Raw genomic sequence first — 20,700 nt, 5'->3', positions numbered from 1 at the left:
TGGTTGCTTAGCTACTTTAATTTTGAGTGTCTATACTTCCAAATGTTTCGCTGTCTGTTAAATTTAACCTTAATTCTATATTACCTGATTTTTTTATGCTGTGGGCATGGTTTTGTGTTAAGGTAACACATGTTCTAATAAGGTTTTTAAAACTTTAAGAGGTTATAGGTATTTTCAGCCTTGATTCCAGTTTAAACCAAATATTCCTGCTTGGTTTTTCACTTAGTATAGTATACTCTCTTGAAAGCTTTACCTTGCTTGCAAGCTAACTTTTTCAATGTTTTCTTTTGTATTAATTGAATAGTAACAAAAATCATGGTTGTATACTGACCTCCCAGGTTGAATGTGGGTTTTTAATAGAAGTAATATTTCTTCATTGCAAGTCGGTGCCCGATTTCTTACCTACTCATTGACTCAACTATAATATCTTTTATGAGTGGTGTATTAAACTAATTAGCATTAACCTGGCAGAAGAACCAGACATAATTTAGGGACAGAGTTTCACTTAAATATAACTGGCTTTCTACACTGTGCAAGTTCTCCTAAAGAGAGAGATTCAGAGATGTGAACCATTAAACAGAACATCATTTTCAGTAAACATAGTCATTTGCCTGGCATTTTTGTACTGTTACCTTCTTACGTGAATTTCAGGGTTTTAATCCCATAAAGACCTCTTACTAAGGATAAAATTGCCTTGCAAAAAACTTTCATTGATTTTAAGTTTCACAAAATAATGGAGCATAGGGAAGTTTTCCCTATGCAAGGACTGCAGCATGCACTTTTGGTAATAATTTTAACAGCAGCCATTATCCATACAGTTTTTTTTTTATTTTTTTGTTTTTTTTTAAGAAAAACTAAATAATTAGCTGTTAGGCTTATCCACCTACTTCCTCTGCCAGGTCCATAATTACTGATAAACTGAAAGTGGAGACCTAGACACCAGTGAGGAAGTTCAGACACCCAACTCCTCACATCAATGTTCTCAATGTGCTATTTTTTTAAGATCAAAAAGGAAGGGTATTAGGTCAAACTTCAGTGAAACAGATACATCAAATACTTTAAGAGCATAATAGATATGATAACTGTAAATGAGAACATTCAAATTTTATTTAGAGACAGAGGGCCTAATTCAATACAGAGATGCACAAAATACCCATGTAGCTCTTGAAAGCAAAACTACTTCCAGGCATGTTTCCTGACAAGTAACTACTTTGTCCCATTCACCACACAGTTACCCCAATATCTATTATTCAGAAAAGAGAGTGCTCTTGCCTATATGAACAGCAGAGTGGATAAAAAATTTAAAAAAATAAATAGTTTTTATTGAAATTGTTATTTAAATTAAATACGGGGGGGTTAAGTAAATGTATTTAAAATTAAATTTGAAATTGAATGCCTATGTTAAGACAAACTTATCTCTTAAAATCATTTAAATTAAATTTAAAAAAAATATTAAGCAGTACTTGTTTGATGCCAAGTTTTAAAGAAAGTAACCAGTGATGTCAGTGGTTTGAAACAGTCGGAACTAGAGTTTTTGAAGTGCTAAACCAGTTTTTGATATCAGTGGTCTCTTATGCAAGTGCAGAGAGAATATTTTCTTCAGCATAGTCAATTAGTTTAGTTCAATTACTAGTTCATTCAAACAAACTTTTTTTTTCCCTTTTCCAATCTATGAATGAAAACTAGGTATGAGGATGAGATGAACTAGTTTTAAAATTCTTCAGACACGGTGACCAGAACCAATCCATTCAATACAGTAGATACAGATACTACTTCATTTGTTTAGTAAATCAGTTAGTTTTAAATACAAAAACATATTTGATAAACTTTTTTTCCTTATGTATCCAGGACCTTTAAGGTAGGACTACTTAATACAAAAAATTAAATACTATTTTTGTGCATTTTAATTTAATTTTCATCCAAAGAGAGCTTAACATAAATCACAAGTTTAAAAAAAATCCTCATCTAGTAAATAAGAAATGCATGACTCATCAATTTCTAACAATAAAAAAGTAAAAATTAAAGATCTGAATATAAATTAAACTATATAATTGCTTAAAATGTGTATAAATATACTTCTTGTTAGCAAAAAAAAATTTTTTTAAAAGCCGCAAAGTAGTGTAAAGGCTATATTTAGTTGCAAAGCAACAAGTTTTAATGGTTAACAACCAAGGAGAAAAATAACTAAAAAGCAAAACATGATTAAAATTGACCATTTAAATCAGGATTTCCTGTTTTCTGATTTAACTCTTGATTAAAATTGGTGATTTAATGAACTTTGATTTAAAATCAATCCACCCTGGACAGGGTTACAGAGTGGGCATGTACAAGCATCAGACAGATACCTTGCTCAGTATTGCCAGCCTCAAGAGATAAAAAATCATGAGACTGGCCCCACAAATCATGAGATTTTAAAATCAAACCGTGTTTTTTAATCTGTTCCTTGATTATTTTTTTTAAACACTCCTCTCACGGCTATTTGTGAGAGATAATTTCAGTTTGAAAAGTCAGCCCTTCATTTCACACAAAAATGCAAACCTCTCTCTGGCTGCTCAGAAGGAGACTCCACTTACCCTCGCTCCTAGCCCCTAAGAAAGGCAAATTACTATTACTACTATACATTTCCTATTATTGTCTTGACTCCTCCTCCCCATCTCACTGCCTCCTGGGCTTCTCACCTTCCCCAGATCAGCAATATACCTCCCCAACTTGTTGTCTCCCTCCCTGGACTCTCCTTATCCACCACTACACCCAGAGGGAGCTATTATTCTACCCACTCCTTCTCTCATCCCCATCAATGATCCTCTGCACCCCTCTCAGCCTCTCTCCTGCCCTACAGTTGTGCCCACACCAGGCACCCAGCAGCTTCCATTAGTTTACCAGTTACATCTGATAAACCATTTTTGCCATGTGAAAGCAACACATTAGAGTACTCAGTCATATGATCCTTCTAGTTATTCCCTGATCACACAGACAACTCAGTGGCCATATGTCCAGATGCCATCATCTTTTCTCTTTAAATATGTATATCAGATATTTGTCAGCTTCCATCAGATCTTCTTTACACAACTATGATCCGTTACACCCACAAACTTTGCACAGAAGGTACAGGTTGAGCTGCCATGTCTACATGTTGAGCTGCCATCTCTACATGTTGACTGGTGGCTGCTTAATCACTTGGAGGGGAAGTTGGCCGCTTCCATCAGCAAGTGGCCTCTTCCCCCATATTCCTCTTCTTGGTTATACTGTCCTTTGCTTCGGAATGCAAAGCAGGGATTATTCCAAATGAGCTGCATTGCAGCGTTGAGGAACTAAGCAATTAGACACTAATTCCTAGCTTTCTGTAAAATGTTCTGAAATGAGTCCATGAATGCTTCTGTTTTTGCTGTGTATCATCTGACACATGCACTACCCATGTCTCAGACACATGCACTACCCATGCTGTCTGTAATCCATAACACTTAACACTATACACATCAGAACCTCTCCTCTGAGTACTCAAAATACCACACAGTGCACTATTTAATATGATGGGTCAGGGGTGCAACTTGGGGGCATGCAGGGGGCCCAATTCCCAGCCCCTTTGGACCATATCAAAGCTGAGTGGCATAAAAGTGGAGCCCCTTCCCTATTGGCATCATGGAGGCATGGCTAGGCCAAATTTGAGTGACATTGTGACCCTAATTACCTGCCTGGCTTCCGTACCTTTCACAGTCCTTCTGGCACCACTGGGCACCAGGCACCCCAGCCCCCGGGGTAGGTTGGCAACCCTCCAGAAATTAAAGGTTAATCTTCAATTAAAGATTATGTCCTGTGATGAAACCTCCAGGAATATGTCCCCCAAAAATTGACAGTGCTACCCTGGGGAAAAGTGGAACATGGGGCACCAGGAACCTCCAGTCCCCAAGAGGATTGGTTTAGGGCTTCTTGTGCTTCCTGGAGACATGGAGACACAGGAAGAGGATGGTAATTGGGGCTCCCAATATGGCCTAGTCCCTGGTGGGGATGGTGCTCTTCAGCCTGACTGCCTCTCTGAGTCAGAACTCGGGGCAGGGCAGCAGGAGAAGAGGGTGTACGGAGCTGGGTGCGTGGAGTGGGGTGGGGTTATGGGTCTGGGTGCAAAAGGCAGTGTGAGAGCGCTCAGTACTGGACTGGGGGAAGTGACAGGGGGAGAGCTCTGGGCCCTCTCTTTATGAAAATTCTATTTGTGCCATTGGATGGGGTCCAGAACTCCATCAAAACCACCACAGGAAATTATTATTTTTTAATCTGGCTGTAAATACCAGGTGCAAAACTTAACTATTTTCATAAAACTTGTCATAGCTATGCTTCAGATGTGCCTTATTGTTTTGTTCATGTTTGGAGAGGGGTGGCGGTGAAGAATTAGTCATGTACCTAGGAACTGAGATTAAATATTTAACAGTTGATTATGGCAGTATTCTTTCCATATGTCCCTGATCACGACTAAATACAATTACTATCCCTTTCGATTATATTTTTTGCAGGGTAGGAGAGTCTTTTCTGAGAAAAATAGGCAATATACTTATTTACTTGTTGGTTTTTGGGTTTTCTGGAGAAGTTGACATTTGACAGGGTCAAAACAGAACACTTATCAGCATTCTCTAAGGCAAAATGGAAGAAACTGATAGTGCACTGGGTGCTATATAAAACACAGTGGAAGAAAGTCTTTACTCCATGACACTTGTAATTTAAGGTGATCATTTTCAATGTTTGGTGCAAGGTAGATAATAATCCATGATTTTAAAAAAATAAGCAAACAAAAAAACACACCATATTTTTAGTTACATTTGTTTTTTTAAATACAGATTTTTAAAAGTAAACCTATTTAAAATTAAATTTGAAATGACAACCAACCTATGTTAAAACTTAAGCTTACTATAATCTATTCAAATCATTTAAATTAAATAAAAATATATTAAAACACTATGACTGAGAAACTTGACAGCAAACACAAAGAGCTGGTGGCAGACACTGGCTAACCATGTGGAACCCCAGTTTGTTGAAGTGCTAAACCAGCTTTTGACAGCGGTAGCCTCTTCTGCAGTGCAAAGAAAATATTTTGTTCATTTCAGTTTATTCAAATCACAGTATCGTAATTCAAAGTTAAGAAACCAGATGGGATTTGGTAAAGCAGGAAATCTTGTTTTCATCTTCCAATCTATAAATAAAAATGAAATCTAATAGCTCTAAAATCTTGAAATACATAGCAAACAGAAACAATCAGTTCAATTCATTAACTACTGACAATACTTTCCTTTGTTAGTTTTGAGACAAAGTGGGAACTTTCTGCAGTATTTTCATGAGTTCTATGTCTGCCTCAGTTTTCCCTTATTCTTTGCATTGCTACCCAGAAAGGATTACTTCCTCTCAGGGCAGACTCAGAGATGTAGGCATGTCACTACCCTGTCTGCAATAAATAGAGTCATTAATGAACTGGCTAAAACTGACCCAGACCAACAAAGAGTCCATAGAGACAATGCAAGTTCCAATGACTCAGGAATCAACACTCAACAGCTGGACACACCAGCCAAGGGGGTTGTGAACTCAACATGGGCCTACACTGGAGAACAAAGGACAGAGGTGTCCAGCAGAGAACAAGTCTGAGCTCTGGAAGAAGCTGGTTCTCTCATCCGGGAACTGACTCAGGGCTTTCTTACACTTACCAGGGGATCAACAAGCAGCGATCAATGCATCTGCGGTCAGTTTAGCAAGTCTAGTGAAGACCCATTAAATCAACAGCAGATCACTCTCCCATCAACTCCTGTACTCTATTGGATCGAGAAGAGTAGGGGGGAGTAGACGGGAGAGTGTCTCCCACTGACATCACGTAGTATGGAAACAACAGTAAGTAGATCTAAGATACGTTGATTTAAATTACGCTATTCAAGTAACTCAAATTGTGTAGTTAGACTGAATTTCCCCTGTAGTGTAGACAAGGCCTCAGAAAGAAAGTCAGAGGGAGACAGAGCCTGAAAAATTGAGTTCACTACAGTTGGTGAATTGTGGCTTGACCAGAATGGTCTATGCTTTAGCTTTTGTTTATCTGTGCTAACCTAAGGTCTTCCAATGCTGAGTTCTAGTTGACTAATCAATTCACTCTGCTGTTTGGGATGTCACTGCAAATACTGACTAGGGAATGTAAAAGTCTCTACCCAGAGCAGGGTGGATACAAATCAACGATTTAAAAAAAAATTGTTTTTTTTTATTTAAATTGGATTTTTTTGATATAATGCTTTTTGACGAAAAAAAATCTATCTAAAGATAATTTTAATTAAGATACATTATAGCTCAAAGATATCATCATGGAATAGGGATTATAAATTCTAAGTCTATAGTATGAGACAATATATTCATGTAACGTTTAAGGGCTTGGCTACATTAGACATTTCAATGCGCTGCCCCGGCAGCGCTGCGGGAGCGCTGCCGCGGCAGCGCTTTGAAGTGTGAGTGTAGTCAAAGCCGCAGCGCTGGGAGAGAGCTCTCCCAGCGCTGCTTGTAAACCACATCCCTTACGGGTGTAGCGTGCAGTGCTGGGAGCCGCGTTCCCAGCGCTGCCGCCCTGATTACACTGACACTTTACAGCGCTGCATCTTGCAGCGCTCAGGGGGGTGTTTTTTCACACCCCAGTCAGACCTAAGGGCGAACCATTCAAGAAATATGTTTGCTGATGATGTTTTAAAGAAAGTCACACCAGTGAACTGATGGAAGTCACTTAAGCACTTGGATTCAGAGACTGTTGAAGTGATAATCTCACTTTTAACAGCAATAGCTTCTTCTGACAGTGTAGAAAGAATATTTTCTTTCTTTGGACTAATTCATTCCAAAATTGAGAAATCATTTGGGATCTGAAAAAAAGCAGGAAAGCTTATTTTTCTTTTCCAGATTATGAACAAACAAGAAAATGAAGGTGAAGACAACTGAGTTGCAGCTGCAGAAACCAATATTTTAAGCTTCTCATGTTGACCTGGCTGACATATTAGATTTAATTTTTGTTTATTTTTTTTAAAAAAATATTTCATTTAACTAATTTAGTTAAAACCAATTTTAACTAAAACAAACCTGATTTTAAAAAACTTGAATGTTTAAGTAAATTCAAAAATTCATATGCTTGTTTTGTTAAAATATTCTATTTGCTGTTGAAAAAAATCCAGAATACATAACGTTGTTTTAGTTAAATAAAACAATTTTAAAATGTCTGTCTGGTGATGTTCTCCTCCTAATACAGCATGGCAAGAAAATCCTCCAAATATTAATGATTAACCTATTGAATTGGTGATAGTTCACCTCCCAATAACTTCATAAACATCTGCTTCAATTACCTTTGGTAAATGAAATAATCAAACAATCATTTGCTTTCTGATATAGCTGTAAAACTAATCTGAAAAGTTTTCAAAATAAATCACTTTAAAAATGTGTAGTGTGTACCTTTTAAAAATGAAACCTACATCTATCTCTGAGTTGTGAAGAATATGTATTAAGGTTATAACAACCAACAAGAATGCACTTTTATGTAGGCATTAAATAGAGTCTTCCTGACACTTGACCCAGAGTCTAGCTCAGGGGTTGGCAACCTATGGCACGCATGCCAAAGATAGCACACGAGCCCTTTTTTAATGGCACGCGACTGCCTGCTGGGACTTCGCGTGCTATTAAAAATCCTGCTGACATGGCAAGCTGCAGGGTCTGTGCTCCCTGGCTGAAGCGTCCGGCTGAGTGCAGCAAGCCGCCAGCCCCTCCTCCGCCTTCCCCTGGCGCCCTGCCGCCGCCCGTGCAGCACTCTGGAGGCTGGGGCTGCGTGCTCCCGCGGGGCAGCGTTTGGCTCCATGGGGATGGAGATGCTCCCCACTTATCCGGAGCCCTGCTGCCATGTGCGCAGCGCTCTGAGGGGTGGAGCAGAGCTGCATGCGCGCACACGTGGAGGCAGGACTCCGGATGAGTGGGGAGTCTCATGGTAAGGGGTTTGGGGCCAGGGGTTGGGTAAGGGGTGGGTGCAGTCAGGGGACAGGGAGCAGAGTGGGTTGGATGGTGGTCTCTGGAGGGTGTGGTCAGGAGACAAGGAGCTGGGGAGGTTGGATGAGTTGGGAGTTCTGGCGGGGCTGTCAGGAGGTAGGACTGTGGAGAGGGGTTGGGGCAGGCAGGGAGTGGGGGGGGGTGGATGGGTCCAGAGTTCTGGGGGGATCCTGTCAGGGGGCGGGGAACGGTTGGATGGGACATGAGAGTCCAGGGGGTTCTGTCTGGGTGCGAGGGTGTGGGTAAGGGTTGGGGTAGTAGGGGACAGGTAGGGGGTAGGGTCCTAGGGGGGCAATCAGGGGACAACGGGCAGGAAGGCTTAGATAGGGGGTGGGGTCCCAGGAGAGGGTAGTCGGGACAAGGAGCGGGGGAGGGTTGGGGATTCTGGTGGGGCAGTCACCCAGCCTTCTGCCCTGAGCTCTGACCACCCCCCGTACACACACACCCAGTCCTCTGCCCTGAGCCCTGCATCCTCCCACACACACCCCAGGCGCCTACCCTGAGCCTTGTACCACCCAGCCCTCTGTTGACTCCTTCACCCCCACCCATGACCCCAGCCCTGACTCTGACCCACCACATATACTCAGTCCCCCTACCCTGACACCTGCACCCCCCACATCTGCAACCCCCCACATCCCATGCAACCCCCCACATCCCATGCAACCTTGCACATCCCCACCCCTACCCTGAGCACCAAATGGGAGCTCCTGCATCCCTACTCACATTCCCACCTGTACCCCTCACACCAAATGGGAGCTGCCCAGGTAAGTGCCCCCACACCCAAACCTCCTACCCCAACCCTGAGCCCCCTCCCTCATTTTAGCTCCTGGCCAGACCTTTCACCCCTAGCCCTGTGCTCGATCCACTCCCACCCTCAGCTCAGTGCATAGAGAGGAAAAGAATGGGCCAGAACCAGGAAGAAGGTAGGTACCCACTGTATGTGGGCAGGGCCAGGACTCCAGACCGGCAGCGGGCTGAGCGGGTCCGGCAGCCGGGATCCCGGCTGGCAGGAGCCAGTGGATGAAACCCCTGAGTGGCAGTGGGCTGAGCGGGTCTGGGGTTCTGGCTGCCAGACCCTTCCCAGCTGGGGTCCCGGCCGCAGGCCCCACTCAGCCCACTGCCGGCCTAGATGAACAGAGCCCCAGACCAGCAGCGGGCTGAGTGGACTGGTAGCATAAGATCAACATTTTAAATGAAGCTTCTTAAACATTTTGAAAACCTTGTTTATTTTACAATACAACGATCATTTAGTTATATAATATATAGACTTGTAGAGACAGACCTTCTAAAAAACATTAAAATGTATGATTGGCCTGCAAAACCTTAAATCAGAGTGAATAAATGAAGACTCAGCACAGCACTTCTGAAAGGCTGCCGACCCCTGGTCTAGCTCATTTGGACTTGCTGGACTCTGAAGCTCAAAGGCTCTGTCTAAGAGGCTGTGAAGCTGCATGGCCTACCCTGAAGGAAGGGTGAGACCCTTTCGGGGTCTGGCACACTGAAAGGGTTCCTCCAAAAGACTGTTTAAAAGCTGAGGTGTAGAACAGAACCTGTGGATCCATGGCAAATTTTAAATGTAAAACTTATTTTTCATTCTATATCCAGCACACTTAAGGTAGTTTTATGTTACTAATAAAAATGCTGTCTTTGTTGTATTTAATTTGGATGGAGATTTGAATTCAATTAGAGCTTTACACAAGTCACAAGTAAAAAAACTAGTACGTAAAAAATGCACCATTTTTAACAGTATAAGTAAAAATTAAAGACTTTAAATATATGTAAATTAAGCTATTTAATCACTTAAATAAATGTATATAGAAGTAATGTATGCTCCTGGTTATCAAAAAGATATTTAGTGTACACACTATATTTAGTTGCAAATCAACATGGTTTAAATGATTACCAAACAGTGAGACTCAACCTCTCTTTAGGAAAAATAACTAAAAAGTACAAATGCTAAATATGATTAGAATTGATTATTTAAATCAAGGGTCCAGTTTGCTGATTTAAATCATGATTAGTATCAATGATTAAAATGACCCTGCATCGGTGCCTAATTTTAAGCACATAAGTAGCCTATTTTTCAAAGGCGCTGAGGACCCATGTCACTAGTGAAGTCAATGGCAATTACAGGTGTTTGGCACTGTATAGCGAAATATAGCCACCTAAGTTTGAACTCTTTGACCAAACGAAATTGAATGGAACATTGCAGTTACTGGTTTTAATTTCTGAGTGTAGAAAAGCTCTTATGAATTAGGTGGATTAACATGAGTTTTAAAGGCGGTATTTGAATGGAAAAAATTGATAGAGAATTTCTAGTTAATCCTGAATGTTTAGGCATTTATATTGTATTTTATATTGCGACAGGATCCAAAAGCAGTGTGAACAAGAACTAAACACAAATTGTTATTGTGAGGGGCAGGAAAGAGGTGTTTTGTTTTTGTTGGTTTTAATATATTACGTTTCCTATATGAACACATTGTTGGGAAAACTTGATCTGCTGCCATGCAAAGAAAGTGTGCACAAGACCTGGTCTCTGACCACGATAAAAACCAAAGTGACCATAGTTCTTTGGAAGATAGAATCACCAACTGTTTCCCGCTATAATTTATGTCTTATGTTCAGAAGGGAACTGTGGGCAGCCTCATAGACACACAGTGTGAGGCAAGGTCACAATTACATTTACTTTTTTAAAGTAGTAGAAAGACAAAACATGGGAAATTAGAAACAAACAAAAACAAACAGGAGATATCCCATAATAAGTCAACTTTTTCTCCTTTCTGTTCACATATCTGTTAGCCTTTTTAAGCATTACTAGCTCTGAAATAATTTTGGACTTTAAATATTGCAAGTGAAAATGACATGCAACTGCACTGCTACACCAACAGCCAGTATATTCCAAACTGCGAGACAAGTCATCCCTGTCTTCACCATCCAAACACTTACATCTCATGTTTTCAGAAGAAGGTATAGTGCTTCAGTTTCTGCTATAGCTCTTCTTGAGATACTGCTGATAAAATATTGGAATTTCAAGAAAGATGGTAACCAGAATGGCATGGATATCTGGTGTCTTGCAATCTGCTAGAGCTAGAAGTAAAAGTCATACCACACACCAATGTAAAACTGAAAATTCCAGCTTTGCAATGGCATATAGTATTAGCTCTCCAACCCTGGTGTTTCCTCAAGAAATTGGACTACTCTAGATGAAATCTCCTTCCATTTCTGGCAGCTATGCTAAATTGCCCTAAACCACAAAAACTTTTTTTTAAAAAAGGGAAAAAGAGTGTCTAAAATTATCTGCACGTTTTAAAAGCAGTTTAACTGATCAACTTTGAATTATAAATTCAAACTTTTAAAATTATCTCAAGTAGCATGTGCATGAAAAATTGCATAGGATTATAATTTGAGTTGGTAATGCAGCTTGTTATAAAGATAGCTGGTTTAAATTTTTGCTGGTTTTGTTCTCATTGAAACATTTTATACTTTTTAAAAGCAATGTGATCACATACAACATAATGCACTGTACCTGATGGTCACAGGGTTTATATAATAAGGAAATGCATACAGAAAATTTATATATTTCAGAACTTCCTAAATTTCATTCAGATGACCAAAACCAAGAGATTCTATTGTTCAAAAGCTTCATTTTGATTTCAACAAAAGTTTTTTGCTGTACAATCAGATAGTCAACAGACCAAAAATAATTCTCATGCATCCGGTACACATAAAGTTGAATGACAGTTTCAAATGTCAGGTTTTGATATTGATAAAAAGAATGTATGAAAGAAATGTCAGTTCATCCAGATAAACCAAGTAGATGTGAACATAATCTTTAAACATGCACAGAAGAGAAGCTTTAAACTGATAACCTCTAGAATGCATGGATTAGAATTAAGACTGACCATAAAAATCATGTGTTTCATGAAGCTGCAGCACACCTACATGATAAGAAGCATACTTTTAATTTAGAAATGAGTGTATTTCACTAGCTGTTTTGTGATCTTAATGAATTTCAGTGATCAACAAAGTGAGATATTGAGAACATCAAGTACAGCCAAGCAGGAACGCTCAAAATTCTCCAAACATGGATCTCTCAAAGCACCTCATTTCTGACCATCATTCCCAGTTCTGAGTGCTGAGCTTCTAATAAGGGAGCTACTGTCTATATTATAGTGCCAAATTGTGTTGTCATGAAAAGTGTTAATCACCAGAAAAACATGTCTAATTTTTTTCTTTGCAAATTTAGTTTGCATCAGTGAGGATATGAATTATTTATCAGGCCCCATTTTCAAACTTATGAACTTCACACACACAAAATCTCTTTTACTATACTTTTTCAGACTCTTTAGATTGAAGCCAAACACACAATAAGCACTGATGTTTCAAAATCCCTTAACTTAGTTATTCTGAATCCATCATCAACTGTGTTATTGGGAATATGTATGTACTGACCCATGGACTCTGACCAAAAGTAGGTTAGCAAATTCTGAAAATTGCTCAGTGAATGACCACACAAATCCTTGCCTACAGCATGTATGAATTTAGCAAATTTCACTGTGTTAAAGCTAGTACTTGTTTACAGTGGAAAAATTGATTATAAGCCCAACAGTGGCACATATCCAAAGTATTAAATTATTGAATTTTCTGAAGGAGAAATGTTAGCATTTATCTAAAGGCCTTCTTACACTACATAGTATTGCAAAATTAAACAGAGGAGGCTAATTTTATCCCATGTGTAACCTCGCTGAGGATAGCAGAGTTATTTCAGAGAACAAATTTCATTCAGAACATACAGCGCTTTAAAAAAAAAAAAGGAAGAAAGAACTTTCCCTTTTTCAGAGCATTGTATGACAGTTTTCTCATTCACTAAATGGGGATCAATCCCACTGACCCCAAGATAGCTATACACCATATCATGGCTATTTAAGGACTTCACTAACTTTTCCCATTTGAAGCACTCTCATGGCACAATTTTGAGAGACACAATTTATTGCAAACAGGGTTAATTCTCACCCCATTCCGATATCATAGTATTCACTCTGCATCTCTCGAGATTTCACAGTTAACTAAAGAGACTTGTTTAAAGTGCTCTTGTTTAAACTACATAGAAGTAGCACTTAAATGAACCAGAGTCTTTTTCTTTTTTTTCCCCTACCTATAGGTAGAAGAGCAAGAAGGAAAAACTCCCCCAGTATCTGGACACTTCCTAAAGTGGAAATAATCCAGAAGAAGAAAAGGAAAATCCAGGACCAGCCAATTCACTTTGTACATCTGAGATGTTGGAGGAGGATACGAATTTTGTTATATGCCTTGTCAAAAAGAAACCCTAATTTATTTTTGAATCAAGTGACAGAAAGGAATACTGGAAAGATGGTTGGAGGGAGGACCTCTATAGAGGATTTTCATCCCAGAAGGTTGAATTGAGAGACCTTGATGTACACCAGGATGTATCCTTGAGTGACTGAATGAAGCATAATGTCCATGAGACAGCAGGTTCTCCCATAAAACAGAGTGTTGTTTCCAGCGACATCAAGAATAGCTGTGGCCTGAACTAGAATTAATATATTTAGAAAGTTATGTGACCCCACCTCTTGGTATTTGCATTTAAACATCCACCTGAATGATCACAGAGGTATAAGTATGCCTACTTTCATATCAGCCATATCTTTTCCCCCAAAAGAAGTCCCACAAGATAACAGAAGTGCTCAGCTTGTAGAATGGAAAAAAATAAACAGTGTCCCACGAACTAATGGGTTTGAAAACTCAAACAAGTTCACTTAAAATTATGCAAATAGAGCTCTACCAAAACTAAGCAATTCACATACTATAAATCTACTCAGGATGGCTTGTCTTTGCAGCACTGAACATATCAGTGCTTGTCAGACAGCATATTTTCATAAATTATTAATACACTAGCAGTAATATTGAGTAGCTTCCTGTTTAGATCTCTAATAAAATACTCAAAGATAAAGTTAAAGAGAACCTCTTGGGTTATCTTGTCCATCCCTTTGCAATCAAAGGTCAAGAAAGGTGGGTCACAAGAGATCCAATAAAACTGAGGGCTTCAGTTTCCCTGTCTGTGTATAGATACGTTGATACTATTTTTCCACCCTTGGCATACTAGTTAAACTACAAGTTTAAACATTTTTCCTACAACATGGAGTATTTTAAGTCTCTGTGGGTAAAATTTCATTCAAAGCGCCTAAGAGACCAAGTCACTTTTGAAAATGGGACTCAGGAGAGTAAGTAACTAATAAGAAGTGTTGTTGTAACCATGTCAGTCCCAGGATATTAGAGAGACACAAGAGAGGTAATATCTTCTATTGGACCAAGTTCTGTTTGTGAGAAAGATAATCTTTCGAGTTTACACAGTTCTTCTTCAGCTCTGTATCAGCTCAAAAGCTTGTCTCTCTCACCAACAAAAGTTGGTCCACCTTATCTCTCAAAGTCACTGTCACTTCTGAATTTTACCCAAAAATCTATTTTTAAAAGAATTATATTTTTGTATTGGCACTAAGCATTCCTCAGTGCTTCTTGTTTTAATCCTTCAAAGGCTAAATGAATGCTTCCTACACAAAAAGGAAGATACAGCAAAAAAGTGTGAGCACACAGCCATAGAAGATCAACTCTTCAAGTGTCATCTTACAACCAGCATTACCTATCTATGACTGCTATAAGTTTTATACTTGTGATGACTAAGGCAATATTGCAGAACAGAAAGAAATTAAGAGTTAAAAAAAATTCTTCATTTTTGCTTGGTTGATAGTTTGAAATATTTTTTGCATGTTAAATATATTACCAGTATTAACAATATCTTTTATTTGGAGACATTTAACATAACCCGAATTAGATATTCAGAAGTGTGCTTCTAGCTAAATAAATAGCTTGCATGACTGTAGCACATGGCTTAGTTTCCAACACTACATTTAGGTGTAAAGACATTTAGCAAAATTCACACTCCTGTGTCTAGTTGCTTAGGTATACTAAAGCGCTGATTCATTATTTCCACAATGGAAAATACTCATGTTTATATCCAAAACAATAATATTACTATCATGCTACCATTCAGCACTTGCATAGTGCTTTCATCTACCAAGATCTTTACAAATATTACATAATGTTGTAAGACAGACAATAAAATGAATAGAAGAGATGATGACATTTTGAATCATAGAAATACACACAACATGTAAATGTTTACTGTAATTATATCTAATTTCACCTATTTTGAAAAGTTGCATGTGAGACTTTCAACAAGATCATCCTGATTTAAGGCAAATGATTGAAGTGTTCTATTTCTGTACAGTAATTAAATATGGTATTTTCCTAGCAATGTGCTCTACAATGTGTACAGTTATACACATAGAATCTGCACTTGCAGCCTCATTGTAACCATACAGCGGAAAGTTTCTCCCTGAGTGGCTATATCTGATTCTTTGTTAAAAGGCAGAGTTCTCAGTCCCCTCTAGAAACCTAAACATGTCTATGCATTTTAATCAAACAAAAGGGAAAGATACCAAGCACAACAGCATACAGCATAGGCTTCACAGAAGGTCCGCAGCAAATTTCAAAGTATGTCCATTTAAGTACAAAAGATCAGAATAGAGTCTGCTGGTGGGTTGGAAACACCACCCAGTTATATAAAAATAAATACAATTGAGATGAAAAATTGAGCAAGATGAAAATAAATGTATTCCAATAACTATTCACCTCCTTCCTGACCTATAACTTACCATTTTAAAGCAAGTGACTTGCATGCTGGTGCCTAAGCTTTGCTTGTGCAATATGCTGCCCCTCAATATGTCTGAGCCAGAGCTCTAATACAGCGGTATTACTTTTTTTAAAAAACATGGCTACATAATTTAGGTACAGTAACTCTTCCCTTCTAACACTGTTCAGCATTTACTGGGCCACAAACCATCCTCTTTATGAAGTCAATATAAATTTTTCACAAAGATCAAGGCCCAGTATTTATACTGATCCTATGAAATTCTAATAATTCAGTTTAAGAATGCTAGATATATTGACAAACCAGTGAGGTGATTCTGAATGGAAGAAGAGAATACTGTATTTTAGCTAATTATGAACTATAACAGATGTCAATATGAATCAGCACTGAGCAAAATAAGAGACAAAAACAATGGATTGATGCCTTTTCTTTAGCACCAAAGTTGAATGTAAAAATCTGTACAATTAAAGACAATAAACCAGACTACATTCTGTGCATCTGCATGCAGAGGAGCCCTTCCATACATCTTTCTCCCCACTTTCCTAGTGTAAAATATGGGGTCAACCACCTCAGAGGCACTATCTGCCCTAAATACCCAGTCTCTGGGCTACTAAAGACCCCTCCTTGAGGCCAGGAATCTCAATTTCAAAGTTGCATTAAGTTGCCCTCATAGTCTAAACATGGAAACTCTCGCTGTTCCCCAAATGCTATGTTGGGGGCAGCTACTAGCGAAGGAGGCTCATGCACCTTTAGTCCACTGAAGCCGTGCTGCTGAAAATGAGAAAGGCCCCACAGAGCTAGCACAAGGTACAGGGCCCTCTGACAAATAGTCACTGAGAATTTGTGCAGAACTCGGGTCCTTTCTTCTGCAAGAACTGGAGAACTCATTCTTTTGGGGGATAGGGAGAATGGCTCAAGGAGGAAGTGAAATGAAGGGGGAGGGAGCAGAACCTCATTGAGTTTTCCTTTCCGTGGGGCCCCAATCTGAAGGTTTTTCCTACAGAAGAGGGCAATCTCTCCCCTTCCTCTGCATGGCCACTATTCACCATAAAATCCAACTGCACTACACCTTTAAGTACTTACAGAACATAAGTTACAGCAATCCCTGTTTCTTCCTTCCTTTCTTCCCAGTGATCAAGCTCAATATTACAATTTAACCATCCATGACAGACTGTGAAAGCACTTTGCATACCTTTTATATTCTTTTCTCTAACTTCCACGTCTAACTGTTGCTCTGTGTCATTCCCATGGTCATTTTCACGTCAATAAGAAATAAAAAGAATGTGGAAAAAGAGTATTTCTTACAACCAAACCTTGTGGGGTCAAAAGCTTTTCTTACGATGTTCTCATTATTCAACCTGTTCTCACTGAATAATGAGACCTGAGGTGGACCTGAAGACAACATTATAGCATAAGGTTTTCTCCCAGACTTTATTCAGCTGTAATGTGAGACCTTATTTCACTTAACAAAGTAATCAAAAGCATTCTCTAGCCATTGTATTTTTTCTTTCTCTCTCTTTGAATCCTGCTTTTCATTTTTCCTGGAAGTGGTCCAAAGTAATATGAGACAACATAAATTGTATTTTTTATCCTTAAATCTTATTTCAGTCCTTAAGATATTAACAAAAGAAATGTAATGCAAATGCAAATCAAAGTATTACAAAAAAAATATAGTAATTTGTTTTGTAAGTCCTGAAAACCATGACAGCAAGAAACCTCAATAACACCAAAGACTCAAATAATTGTAAAGCACAGTAGTCATCCCTTCTTAAAGATTTATATAAATTTTGCTCCAGTTATCAAACTAACAGATTTCAAATAGATGTAAAAAATAAATCACATTTTCCATTTATTAGAAAAACTAGTAAAATTAACTTGAACAAAGGCAAAGAGATGTAGAGGGGTAAGGGGTAAGCAACTGATGAGGAAGAGAATTTATCTTCATTGAAAATAAGTTTTTAAAAATTTTTATAACTTAATGACTGAGCTTTTGCTGTGAGTTGATGCTAAATGGCAAAAGTTTCATGCAGCATAGATCTTTTTACAAACAGCGCAGTACTTCTTTGTGGTGAGACTTGAAAACAAAGACTTCCATACTGCTGATTTAAAGATGTCCCAAGTTCCAGAAAAAATGTCCACAGAAAACAAATTTTAAGGGTAAAAATCTAGAACTATATTAAGGACATTCAGTAGTTTGCAAGATCATAGCCTCAGTAAGCAAACAGAAATAAAAAAGTATATCCGTATTACTTTACCAAAAAAACACCTACCATCAGCATGAAGACTGTAAGTCTCTCTTCACAGTTGGAAAGGATAACAATGATTATTTGTACGACTTCTAATTTTGCTGTAAACTAGGCCAACCAGCTCAACACTTTTCTTAAAATGATGTACACTTGTCTGCCTTACATCTTGTATAGGCCAGAGAGGGAACGGATACATCTAAAGCAGCTATTTTAATATTGTTCGTACTATGCTGCAAATACATTCCATACGAAACAGGTATCAAACTGATATCAAGTCTTTTTCCACTGAAAACGTATGATTCTCTTTCCAAACGTCATAATTCATTTAGAGAGTATAGAGTTCCCCAGCTATGTCATTAACATCTTTGATTCATGATGTTATTCCATGTTTAATAGTTTACTTTTTCTCCATAAACCTTTATTTTTGCTTGTCTCTCAGTATGAACGACGAAAAGAGAATGGGGTCAGGTTCAACTGCCCAGATCTCATCAACTCCCACAATGCTGTAAGATCTGAATTGCAAACAAATAAATATGGTAGAACAAGAATGTTTAAATCCAAACTAAAAAAATAAATAAAAGAAAAGAACTTTTCATTTTATTTTTGTTAATGAAAAATTCTATTGATCCTAACTTCTGTAAAAATGTTTCTTTTGACGGTGGTATTTTTAATTGATATATTTTAAAGAGAACACACTGATTTGAGACTGAATTCAATGCAGGATTGACCCTTTAAACAGCATTCTGTTACATTTCCCACAGTCATGATATGTTTATACAGTTTTTAATCTGTCTTTTCTTAAAAGTTAGTGGATTGATTTTAGGGATTCCCAGCACTTCTAATTCCCACTGACTTCGAAGGGATTTGTAGGTATTCAATACCTCCGAAAAAAAATCAGTCCATAAATAAATAACTTACTGTATTCTGTCTAAATTCAAGAAATGTATGTTGCATGCAAAATTAGAGACCTTTTTCTCAGTTACACCACATAATGGTATTGATAGCTATAAAAGAAAATGGAAAGAATACAAGTTTGTCTGCAATGAAAACATAATCTTAATATTTCAATGGATAAAAATATACATTTTTTGCAATGACCAGAGAACAAACATACCTTATTTTAATTGTAGAATATCATTGTCAAAACGACCTCCAGACCATTTTCAACAGCACCTTCCATATTTTCTGATTTCTTCAAGAGCCACTACCACCAGTTTTATCAGTTTATTAATAGATGTATAAATCCAAATGATGATGTTTGATGTCTTTAGTTTGCACTCTGTTAATCCCCACTAAAGTATCCGCAGCTGTATTCCACCATTTGAAGAGCAAATGCAATATGGCACCTATTGCTGTAAGGTGTTTTGGCAGCCATCATGCTTCTCTGACAATCACACTTTACCTATTCAGATAAAATTAATGAGTGAGTGTTAGTTACAAACACATGAGCAATAATACTATATAGTAATTCTGCAGAACCATTCGAGGCTCAAGTATAAATATCAAAAAGTTACAGTCTAATGTGAATAACTTCAGCTGTTTTATTTAACAGACAATTTGTTCATATTCTACATTTAAATTTGCTGATTGCTTAAACTTGGAAAACTTCATCATGTTGGAATACTAAAACAGAATCCAGTTGGATATTATTATTTAGTACTTTCAATATCCTCTGAAACAGGCATAGGTATTTCTTTACACAATGAGTACTCTTATATCTTAGATAACCCTAAAGCATTAAGGGGAAAAGTGACATAGAGGATCTTCAAAAGGTCTCAAAAATATTTCAAAAGCCTGAAGTTAGGAAGATATGGGAAGTAAGAAAGTATCTAGAAGAGTGTGACAAGTAAGGGAGTGCACATGCTCAGACACACTTGCAAAACTGGGGCAGGGGGTGGGACAGGGAAGAATCTACAGCCTTGTCCATAGTAGCCTTCCCCTTCTAAGGCCTGGTCTACACTACACGTTTAAATCTATTTAAAGAACGTTAAATCGATTTAACGCTGTACCCGTCCACACTACAACGCCCTTTATATCGATATAAAGGGCTCTTTAAATCGATTTCTGTATTCCACCCCGACGAGAGGAGTAGCACTAAATTCGATATTAACATATCGGATTACGGTTAGTGTGGACGGAAATCGACGTTATTGGCCTCCGGGCGGTATCCCACAGTGCACCACTGACCGCTCTGAGAGAAGAGATGAGGAATGCTATAGAGAGAGGATGGGAGTAACTGGCACCAGTGCAGGGAGAGGAGGCTTGGATGGGGGGAAGTGCGTGTGTGGGGAGTTGGGAATGAGTCCTGTGTATGAAGAGAGCCTACATATGTGTGAGAGTAAAAAGAGAAGTTATGTGGAGAGGTATTGGGAGAGGAGTGAGGAAGGAGCCTGCACCTGACGTGATGTGTGCGCCGCGCCGACCTTGCTGCCTATGTTCTGGGAAGAGACCCTAGCACGCGGTCGAGCGGGATTTTTGGTGTACGTGAGACGCAAGTGAAGTGAGAGAGAAGAATGGTACCATAGCTGAGACTGGAAAAGTACAGAGGACAGTTCGGGCAAAGGAAGTAAAAAGGAGAAGGACAGAGAGTAGTGGGTATTGGTGGGTGAGAGGAATGCCCAGAGAAGAAAAAGAACAGCACGAGAAAAAATAAAGGGGGGGGGGGAGTGGCGGAGTGGGAGAGGGAAGAGAAGG

General features: G+C 38.6%; 1 long non-coding RNA gene across 3 annotated transcripts in view; it reads right to left on the bottom strand.

Moving 5' to 3' along the window:
* Nucleotides 1-20,700, bottom strand: part of LOC116822837 (uncharacterized) — a 355,840-nt gene that overhangs the window by 330,154 nt on the left and 4,986 nt on the right. For all 3 annotated transcript variants that reach the window (XR_012655327.1, XR_012655326.1, XR_012655325.1), the window contains exon 2: nt 19,121-19,408. This is a non-coding gene — a long non-coding RNA (uncharacterized LOC116822837). The remainder of the gene's footprint in view (nt 1-19,120; nt 19,409-20,700) is intronic.

The sequence above is a fragment of the Chelonoidis abingdonii genome, chromosome 2 (genome assembly GCF_003597395.2).
Source record: "Chelonoidis abingdonii isolate Lonesome George chromosome 2, CheloAbing_2.0, whole genome shotgun sequence".
In the NCBI taxonomy this organism is placed as follows: Eukaryota; Metazoa; Chordata; order Testudines; family Testudinidae; genus Chelonoidis; species Chelonoidis abingdonii.
The sequence above is the reverse complement of the archived record's forward strand: the minus strand, read 5'-3'. Positions and strand labels throughout refer to the sequence as shown.